This window comes from Lactuca virosa, chromosome 3, assembly GCF_052849685.1.
Source record: "Lactuca virosa cultivar CGN04683 chromosome 3, Lactuca_virosa_CGN04683_v6, whole genome shotgun sequence".
Lineage (NCBI taxonomy): Eukaryota > Viridiplantae > Streptophyta > Magnoliopsida > Asterales > Asteraceae > Lactuca > Lactuca virosa.
In genome coordinates this window covers 75,245,395-75,255,738 of record NC_136428.1, presented here as the reverse complement: position 1 = coordinate 75,255,738, position 10,344 = coordinate 75,245,395, and the positions used below count along the sequence as shown (strand labels likewise).

General features: G+C 36.4%; 2 long non-coding RNA genes across 3 annotated transcripts; one reads left to right on the top strand and one right to left on the bottom strand.

The window, feature by feature from the left end:
- LOC145165998 (uncharacterized) lies at positions 1-1,850 on the bottom strand. Of its 2 annotated transcripts, none has more exons than XR_013740301.1 (5): positions 1,717-1,850; positions 992-1,023; positions 824-904; positions 581-647; positions 1-495 (listed from the first exon to the last, which is right to left on the bottom strand). It is a non-coding gene; the product is annotated as an uncharacterized LOC145165998 (long non-coding RNA). The 2 variants fall into 2 exon arrangements; XR_013740302.1 differs by having other exon boundaries at positions 824-900.
- A 1,153-nt stretch (positions 1,851-3,003) lies between these two features.
- LOC145163253 (uncharacterized) lies at positions 3,004-7,885 on the top strand. Its single transcript, XR_013739680.1, has 3 exons — positions 3,004-3,058; positions 3,778-3,828; positions 7,820-7,885. It is a non-coding gene; the product is annotated as an uncharacterized LOC145163253 (long non-coding RNA).
- The last annotated feature ends 2,459 nt before the right edge of the window (positions 7,886-10,344 follow it).

Sequence of the window (10,344 nt, the reverse complement as noted above, 5' to 3'; positions counted from 1 at the left end):
TTATACTGACTAAATATATGAATTTAATATTCAAAAAATTTGGGATAACAAAGTGTTGAAAGAAATAAACAAAAGGTGAGAAATAACATATCTCAAGCCACATGTTTCTTTCTCTTTTTTTGGTTTCTTCTCTTGAGGAGGAAGATGATGATCCGATTCACCAGTATACCTTTGCAGGTGTTGAAAAATGATGACCAGAATTAGTCAAAGAGCCTGCAGTTGACCTTTCGTATTATCTTTCGGGACTTCACTAGGCTCCAGATAACCATCTTGTAATCATTCTTACCAATTGTCAAGTGTCACATAATAAGGTCATTGAAGCTATTATGGTATTACTATTGGTGCACTAGCAAAAAATGAAACATATTACTCCTATCCTATGCTTCAAGCCCAAGGGTTATGAATGCATAATACCAATTCTTGAATCTGATAAAAAAAAACCATGGCTTTTGGTTCTGGTGCTGCAAGGCTGACAACATCATACAACTTTCCTGACTATATCAACATATTGAAATAAGAAGAAGCAATAGCCAATAGCCAATAGCATAAAAGAAACTTAATGGCTTAAACTTATGCTCACAGGATAAAGAAACATCACAAGTGCCCACGATCATTATGGAGACTTGTCGCCCATGAAAATTAGGAATCTGCAATGCCAACCAACAATGAACAATTACACAACTTTCAGTGACTACATATGACTTCATAAATAACGACCCATGTTACAGGAGAAATGGTGTTTTTTTTTTTTTTTTTGGTGTCAATCTCTCATGAATGGAATATCAAATAACAAATAAAGGGTGACATGACATCTACATCTTACCTCTTCTTTAGGCCACAGCTCAGTAGAATCTGTTGTATTTGGTTCCAATTACAGGAGCTCTCCTCCTCAAATCCCAACTGGCTACCAACAATAGCATCACCCATTACAATGATTGTAAACTCCATACTAAATATCATGAAAACTTATCAAGTACAGATATAAGATCACCTGTGCAATCAATCTAAATTGGAGAAAAAGGTCTGGAATCCAGGATCAAGAAAAAAGAAATGTTATCAGCAGAGAGTAAACAAATGAACACAAGCTCAATATCACACAAACTATCAGGTGTTGGTTTAGATATTCTCATTTTTGTCAGACAACTATAGCTATGAACTTGTGATTATAACTAAAACTACATTACACCTTGATAAAATTAGTAAACCTGAAAATTATGCAGAGCTAATATATATTAAAGCGTTTTAGGAGATTTCCAAATTGAACTTTAGTAGACAGTATTATCATATGTGCAGAGTGCTTCTTCTTATATGATAAGCTTGAAGGGCATAAGCAATCCAGATCAAATACACGTTGGGCCGAATGATTCCCAAATAGGTGATAGAGGTTGTGCATCATCACAAATTATCAAACAGGAACACATATTTACAGCACGCAAACAAAGAAAAAAAAAAGCACTAAATGATGAAATGAAGATCCTGCATATGCATGCTATCACCACAATTATGAGCAAGAATGTATATCAAAACTAAAAATTCAGATAGAATTAACACTGCTTTCACCATATTAAAACAACATTGTGAAGTATTCATGAACAATATTAAATGATTCAAATCCCCGACTTTAGTATACTTTACACTATTCACAGAAGACGACACGCAAAAACCCACAGAAGTATTTATAGCAGAAGAAGAATGAAAGGATTAAGATATACCGACCTGCAAGTGCAAGCGGTGATGATGATCGAGGTGGATGGGCAACAGCTGAGCCTACCTGGGATTTGGGGGATGCCAGAGCTGCACATTTGGACCGCGTTAGGTTTCTTTTCCCGGACCGGGTCGGAGGTTTACCCGCGGATTTTTTTTTGCCTACCGGCTTTTACGGATCGAAATTTTAATACTATAACATTAAAAATGATAGTTTTTTGTTTTTATAAAAGTTTTTCTGGGAAGCTTTTTACAGTTTTACTATTGTTATAAACAATTTTTTTTTTTGAAAACTCAGTAATCTCTTAACATTTTAACATTTTTATGGTTTTGTCTTTTTTGATCTTTTATACTTCGGAACAATTTAATTTACACTGTAGTTATATTTTGATATTAATTATTTTATTACATAATCTATTTGATTAGATATACACAGATACAAATTAAAACTTATTACATAACGCGTAATTTAATCATTTTTTATTTACTAAAATGTAAAAAATATGATGTAAACTTAGAAATTGAAAAATCACTAATTTATATAACATATGAGAAAGATAAAGATAAACTGGTTAATTTTAAAAATAAAATAAAAATAACAATTAAAAATTAATTATTAGAGTCGGTTTATAACAATAGTTGTTTTTATTTTTATTTTTTTATTTTTTAAAGTTAGTGGAAATGTAATATGACAAAAAAAATATTAACTATTGAAGATGCTTTTAGAAACACGATACTAAAGTGCCATCATTTCCTTTCAAATTGGAGAAAATTTTTATTTTTCTGCCTAATTGATTCTTCTTATTCGTTCTGCTATACATCGAAACTTTTTTCAATGATTCAGAATTACACTTAATCTTCTAAGTATAACCATGTCCACTAAACTTTTAGTAAATCATGACGAACAATCTTATCATTCTTTGTGGTGGATCTGACTAGTGCACATCAATGTGTACCAGATTGTAACATCCCAACTCTCATGTATAATATTTATATATTTATTTTTGGGATTGAATGAGTGACTCGACGAGTTGTATGCCCGACTCGTCGAGTAGAGTCAGATTGGTCACTTGGGTTTAATGACCAACTCGACGAGTCAGAGAGCCGACTCGCCGAGTTGGCGCTGTGTGAGGAAACCCTAAATCTCTGGGTTTGTGTCCTATTTAAAGGGCCTTAAGCCCTCATTTCCACCTCACCAGCCACCCAACTCCCCTGTGTGAAGCCTTAATCGCCTAGAGTGAGCTAAGAGAGAAAAAAGAGTTAATCTTGGGCATTTTTGTGATCTTTTGGAGGAGAAGTGGAGAGCATCAAAGCTTGGATCCAGAGATTCCTCAGAGATTTGCTTCAGTTGGAGGTAAAAAGATGCTAACTTGATCATTTCCTTATGAGATCTTGGTTTAGGGAGTTTTTAGGATTTTCTCCCATCTATCTTGTGTCATTAAGTCATTTGAGCATGGCTTGAGGTTGAAACCTCAGATCTGGACTGTAAGAGGCCTTGTGAGTCCAAAGACTCGAGCTTTATTGAGCTGGAGGCAAGCTCTTATGCATCTAACCCTTGTTGGAGCTTATATTGGCATTATGAGCCTAATATGTCATGCATGCACGTAAAGCTTGCAGCTTTACGTGATATTCGAGCCTTAGGAAGATAGATCTGGAGTATGGGGTATCAGTTCTGCCTTAAAACGTCTGAATGAGAATTCGACTTAAGGGACTCGACGAGTCGATGAGCTGACTCGACGAGTCAGTTGGAGTTTGTCCCGATGAGTCTGAACACGCCGTAACTCGACGAGTTGAGGGGTCAACTCGGCGAGTTGATTTGGACTTTCATGAGGGTTGTGAGGAACCGAAGGGACTCGACGAGTCACATAGATGCACTCGACGAGTTGGGTCAACATGGACTGTTGACTCGAGTGTTGACTTCTGTTGACTTTAGGGTTTGGTCAAACTGATGGATGGAGGTCATTGAGGGGTAAAATGGTCTTTTACCCATCCCAAGAGTTAAATGGGGACTAACACGAGTTTATTTGGAGTTGTGATCTTTAAGTGTTAAATAGAGATGCTTATTACATGTAGGCGGGGATTAGACTGTTCGAGGGGTATTCAGTTTCCTTGCTTGCTTACGAGGTGAGTCTTCTCACTATACTTACCTAGAGTGGTAACCTTTGTGTGACCGAAGGGTCTTATGTGTAGGATTTTGAGCATTCTAACACTCCTAAGGTGTACATGCAACCCTAAATACCTTGGATCTATGTTTTCTCTATTATACATGCAAACATTCAATATTCCAAAGCATCATCCTAACTAATATACAATGGAGTATAAACAACATGAAATACAAGTTAGATGACATACCTTTTAGTGTAGTTGAAACCTTGGACATTTAAGAAATTAGTTCCCCAAGTGTTGCACCTCAAATGGAATCACACAACACCACCAATGTGACAACCGTCAATTTTTTGTCAAGACAAAGTCAAGTAAAGTCAACAAGTCAAACGGGTCAACTCATCTAACCCTTGGATATTAGGATTTACAATATGTTTTCTATTGTACAACGCACCGTCTTAATACAAAGTATCGCTTAGAGGTTTCATGTGTTCAGGAAATCTAAGCCCTAATCAGATGAAGTGATGTAACGACTCGATAAAACACAATTACATACCTTACGGGGGCGCATAACACTCATAACAAGGCTTAACGGGGTTTACAAACCTTGCATTAGGAGGCAAAACACTAACAAAGGTCGCAAAAAAAGTCTCTCTCAATCTCTCTAGCTCTATCTCCCTCTCTCTCTCCCAAATCTCTCTCAAAATCCCTTTTAACTTTTTATAATCACCCGGGGCATCCCGACCCTTAACTTTGTCAAAAATCACTCGAAACGAGAAGTTTATTTGAAAATCAGCCATATAGAACCGAAACTAGCTTTAAGGACTGAAGCCCTAATAGAACCAAACCTCCCTTAAAGAACCGAAGTCTCCTAGACCCGAAACCTCCTAAGACCGAAGTCCCTCTTAAGGACCGAAGCCACCTTCGGTTCGGTTCCTTGCATTTCGGTTCGGTCCATCACATCGGTTCGGCTCCAACACTTTCGGTTTGTCTCGCCTTCGGTCCCACACACTTCGGTCCTATCTCCTTTCGGTTCCAAGAACTTTCGGTCCTCAACACCAAGGACCGAACCCTCACCTCAGACCTCGGAACTTCGCCTCCTTTTCCCGGTTTTCGACCCTTTTCACGTTTTAAGCCCATTTTTGGTAATTTCAACGCAGGATTTTCATATAAACCCATATTTTATCATTTTTAACCCTCTAAGATCATAAAATATCCATATCTTAGAGATTTCTAAGATATAATCCATAATATTGATTAGGACAAATTCAAAGTACAAGAAGGTACTTTTGACTTTTCCCATAAAGTTATGACAACAAGCCATCCCCCATACCCACTCTATGACAACCTCCAGTCACTATTCACCTCTAGCTAGTCAACTATTTGTACTTTCACACACTTCTCCAACAAGTTACATTAATCAAGTCTTGGAAAATCCTTATCTCTCCTCCAGGATATTCACTCTTTCACCAAAAGCAAACATATCTCTTTCTCACTTTCTCTCTCTAAAAACTCGAGATTTCAAGGCTGATCTTAAGCCTCCTCTCCACTTTTGGTAAGTATCATCATCATACTCTTGAATATTCTACACTTCTTCACTCAAATCATGGATCTCTCATACAAATATCGTCATATTTGTTCTTAGGATCTTCAAATATTCAAGCATCTTCCAAGTGTTCTTGACTTGGAAACTCCTTTTCTTCAACATCCATCCCAAGAAATCACTCAAGGTGAGTTCATACCCCTACATTTTCAGGTTTTCTTCAAGTTTTAGGGGGGGGGGGGGAATACAAGTTTTAACACCAAAAACTTAACTAAACTCAAACATCAGCTTTCAACAGAAAAGTTTAGTTCCATTCACAGACTGTTTTGAACATCTTAAACTTTTTAGTTTTCAAAACTTTACAAGGTGCAAATAGTTCAGGTTTATACCTTTCTAATGACTACTTGCACATCTCCATACGATTTTTCTACAATTTATGGTGATTTTTACAAAACTGCCTATCATTTCAGAAACGAATTCGGACCAGTCTGTGAATATCAACATTTTCACACAAGTTAGAGATCACTAAAAATCATAATAAAAATTATGAACAAACTAGACACATTTTCTAAACTCTCAAAGTTTACGGATTCAGTTTTCGACTTTGTATGATTTTTCTGTGATTTTTCTAAAACAGTGCAGAAAAGTTAAAAACTAGTTAAACAGCTTACAATATTAACAACACTTTGTAACATGTTGGGCAAAGTGTATAACAATAAGTTTCTAAATGTTGAATGTATTTCTTGTTAGTTTAACATCATAAACAGAAATTAGTCATTCATGATAAGGGTTTTCATTCACTTCGAACACGTACAATAAACTATAATAGGTATAGTTTATGGATTTTACATTACAAACATACTACATAAAAGGGGATTTACTTCCACCACAGAAAATGTTTTACATTCAAACCACACGTAAACTCGTTAACGTAAATTGTGAGACAATTCTTCATTGTACTCTTAGAGTACGGGTTAAAATTCATGTAAGTTATAACCAGAGTCTCTTGTAGAGAGAGCGTGATAATTGTATATAGATCTATATTGGGATTGACGCCCCACACCTTGCTGCTAGCTACAGTGGGACCTGCAGGTCTATGGGTGACAAATGTCATAACATTCCGACGCCTGAAAAACGTTGTAGTAGGTTCATTTAGTCATAGTATGGTTATAGCGACTCACATAGGGAGTTAACGACATTTCAAGTTTACGGGAAGTTCTACTTTAAAAGGGGTTTTATCTATATAAAACTGCATACATCGTTACAAGTACGAAACACACACATACATTAGGTCTTGGGGTTTAAGGCTACATAACATTTTATAAGGGAAATATTGGATTTTTCTTGGGTATACATTACATTTACAAACAAAGGTTTTTCGAACTCAGCATCCAAAAGCTTATGAACTCACCAACTTAATTGTTGACACTTTTTCGAAACTATTTGTATTCTCAGAAAATCAGTGAAACAGGTAATCATCATCTTTTGAGGATGGGACGCTAAGAAGTCAAATAATTCATTTTGTCATCATAATGTAATTGATTTTGAAACAGGAAATTCATACTATGGTGTAACCTTTTTCAATTATATTTATGATGGTTGTATTTGCTTTGGTCACTATTATACTCGTGGTTATGATACTATACATGAAGTTCGCCACCCCCGGACGTTTCCGCCATCCTTGGTTTGGGGGTGTGACAACCAACAAATGGAAGAACTTGAGAAGATGTCACTTGCACTCATAAAATAGGCTTGCCCTCTTGTGTTTCCACTCTCTTAGGTCTAGGTGCCGATTTTATAGCCTTGGGGTTTCTTATATAGTCTGGCAAACTAGGGTTACACCATGTAAACCCTAATGACTTTCCATATCCCTCATGCTCCATAGGTTAAAACCTCCATGGAGTATCCATGGGTCACCACATGGGTTTAGCTCAACATGAAGAACTATGGATCATAAGCCCACATTATAAGAATGAATTATTTACATAATCAATCCCCATATATTTAATTAGTCTCTTTCAATCACAAAATTATTTCCAAATTAATTCTTGATCAATTCTAATTAAATAATATGATTTCATATTAATATATTAGAACTTATAATATATTAATAAACCATAAATAACCTCTTCTCAATTATCCATCCTTCAGATTGTTCCGGTGCCATGCAACCCAAATGGACCATGCTACTCTCGGGTCAAGTACATACCAATTATAGTTATGGACTTAGACACTAATCCAACATTATGTGCTTATATTGAGTATTGTGATATCTTGCATTATGTCTTTGTGATTTATGTTGTGTATTATTCTGAGCTTACTGAGTTGTGGGACCGGAGGGTCCCACTGAGACATATTGACTGGAGGGTCTTATTCGAGCATAGCCATGGGAGGCTAATGAGTTATGTTTGGTATTTTGAGGAACTCACTAAGCTTCGTGCTTACCGTGTTATGTGTTATGTGTTTCAGGTACTTCTCAGGATCACGGGAAGGCGCCGGCTTGATTGTACACACGAGGCGGAGTTACATTTTGAGGATCCTAGATTGTGTTTAAAACATTTTATGAATATGTGTTTTTGAAAACATTGCCATTTGGGGTTTTGTGAACTATGTTATGAGAATTACATGATTTTTAAAATGAAAAAATTGTTTGAAAATTTACGGTGTTACACAAATCCTTTCATCTTTCACTTGACTTACATACATATGTAAACAAGGAATCAGTCTTAATTTCCCAAAGATGAAGGTTCTCATTCACCATACAATACAAGTCGCATGATTCCAAGTTTCTGTCCAATTAAAACTTGGGTGATGAGAATCTTTCCTTATTTGGTTGACACTACCACAAATGAAAGAATCAAATTCATTCACAATATTGCTAAGAATATATAAACACCAATTTTCACAAATGCAATTGCAAGGAAATATAAAACAAGACAAAAATCAATTTTTTTATTTATAAAAGTGCGGAAAAACTTGTCCTTACAACACAATTACAAATGAAAACTATGTTACTAAATATTCCTAAGCAATCTATTTAACTCCTAAGTAGCAACTCAAAAATCCAATCATCGAACGATGCGGTCGAAATCCATTTCTTCGTGATCAGACTCAACTCACTTTTCCTTTAAGCTTCATTTCTTTTCTTCGATCCTACAAAACATGAAAATGCAATCTTATCACATCATGTATTAAGAATCTGCAAATAGGAACTTAATAGAGTTAGATAGTGGACTTACCTGAAGTAGAGTCATACATTTTGACTTTTCCATCCTTGCGATCTTTCAGGTAAATATGGCAGCTTCGCATCCAATGCCCATTCTCTTGGCAATAGAAGAATATGGACTCTTTGGGAATGACACAAGGGACTATCTCAGAATCCGCCTTTCTCTTATGATCAAACTTTTTGACCATGACAGATTTCTTTCCCTTAGGAGAAGAAATCCTTTCTGGACAATCGTTGTCATTTCCTATGTCCATGGAAGTTTGGGAAGTAGGTCTACCAATCAAATTTGCTTTACCAATGCGCCAAATCATTGTTGGTTCAGCAGCAATAATCAAATAAGTTAGATCAATGAGGGTCACGTCGTGGTCTTCCATATAGTAGTCCTTAATGAACCCGCTATATGACTTAGGAAGTGATTGAAGAACCAAGTCAACAGCCAGCTTCCTAGAGACATCGACACCCAACATTCCCAGCCTATCAATATGCAACTTCATCTCCAAGACGTGAGCACATACATACTTTCCATCTTCGTGTTTACTTGCCACTAGGGCTTGAGTGACCTTGAACTTTTCAAGCCTTCGAACACGTGGGTCAGGGAGAATTATTTAAGGAGGTGGAGGAAGTGAAGTATGATTTCCATTTCCACGATCCAAACGTGGAACATCATCTTCATGAGGAAAGCCTTTTCCAAAAGATTCGGGAAGACCATAATTGTCAGCATTAGACATCTACAAGAGGGAGAAATTCAAGTTAGTTGATTTAAGTCCTTAATATGACACCCAGGGTCGGCCCAAGGGCTGGGCGAGCTGGGCCACAGCCCAGGGCATCACAAAAACAAGGGCATCAATTTTGGTCCTACTATTATAGATATTATGGGCCTAATATTAATTTCAGTCCAAATATTGATCCACAAGTGAGTCTGGTAGTAGGGCAACACTTCGTGCCAAAAACAAATTAATAAATAATTAGAAGACGAGGAGACGTCATCGCTTCACGCCAATTCAAGAACCGAGGATACTGCTTCAACAATTAGACTCTGACGTTGCCCCCCGATAACTCAAATATGACTTTTACGGTGGTCATAAACGATAAGATCTCTTAAACTCATCTACTAGAATTCATACATGTGTTTTTATATACATGAAATTATTGTGTTTTTATTTACATGAACTTACAGCTGTTTATACTTTTAGGAGACCTTATTTGCATCCAAATGGAAATGAGGATGAAATGGGTTTCACTATGCGTGAGTTGTGTTCATATGGTAAACATCAATAAGAAAGATGTGAGTTTTGTTCATATGGTAAACATCAATAAGAAACATGACTGCAATATAAAATTTATTTAGTGGGTTAGTTCTTTGTGGTCATAATTATCAATCTCTTGGGTGGGGGTTTCACTTGGCGTACATTTTCTTTGGTTATCTCTCACATCTATGTAAGTTTTGTCTTCTGTTTCAATGACATGGGTTCACTGGATTGGTTGTAAGTGCTATCAACTGGAACAAGTTTTTTCAAGGGAACAAGGAAACTATGAATCATAATCTGAAGATGGTTTTCATGATGAGAGCTCAAACCGATTTCATTGTTTTCTCCAAGATTCGAGATGACATTGCTCTATTCGTATGTCACTGCATTAGGACAAGTATAGGTGTTTTACCCAAAAAAATTCCCTTGTACCCACTGTGTTGGAAAGAATTGTCGGATTAGGTGTCTAAGCCCATAACTATTTTGGTATGTACTTGACCCGATTACGAGCATGGTCCTTT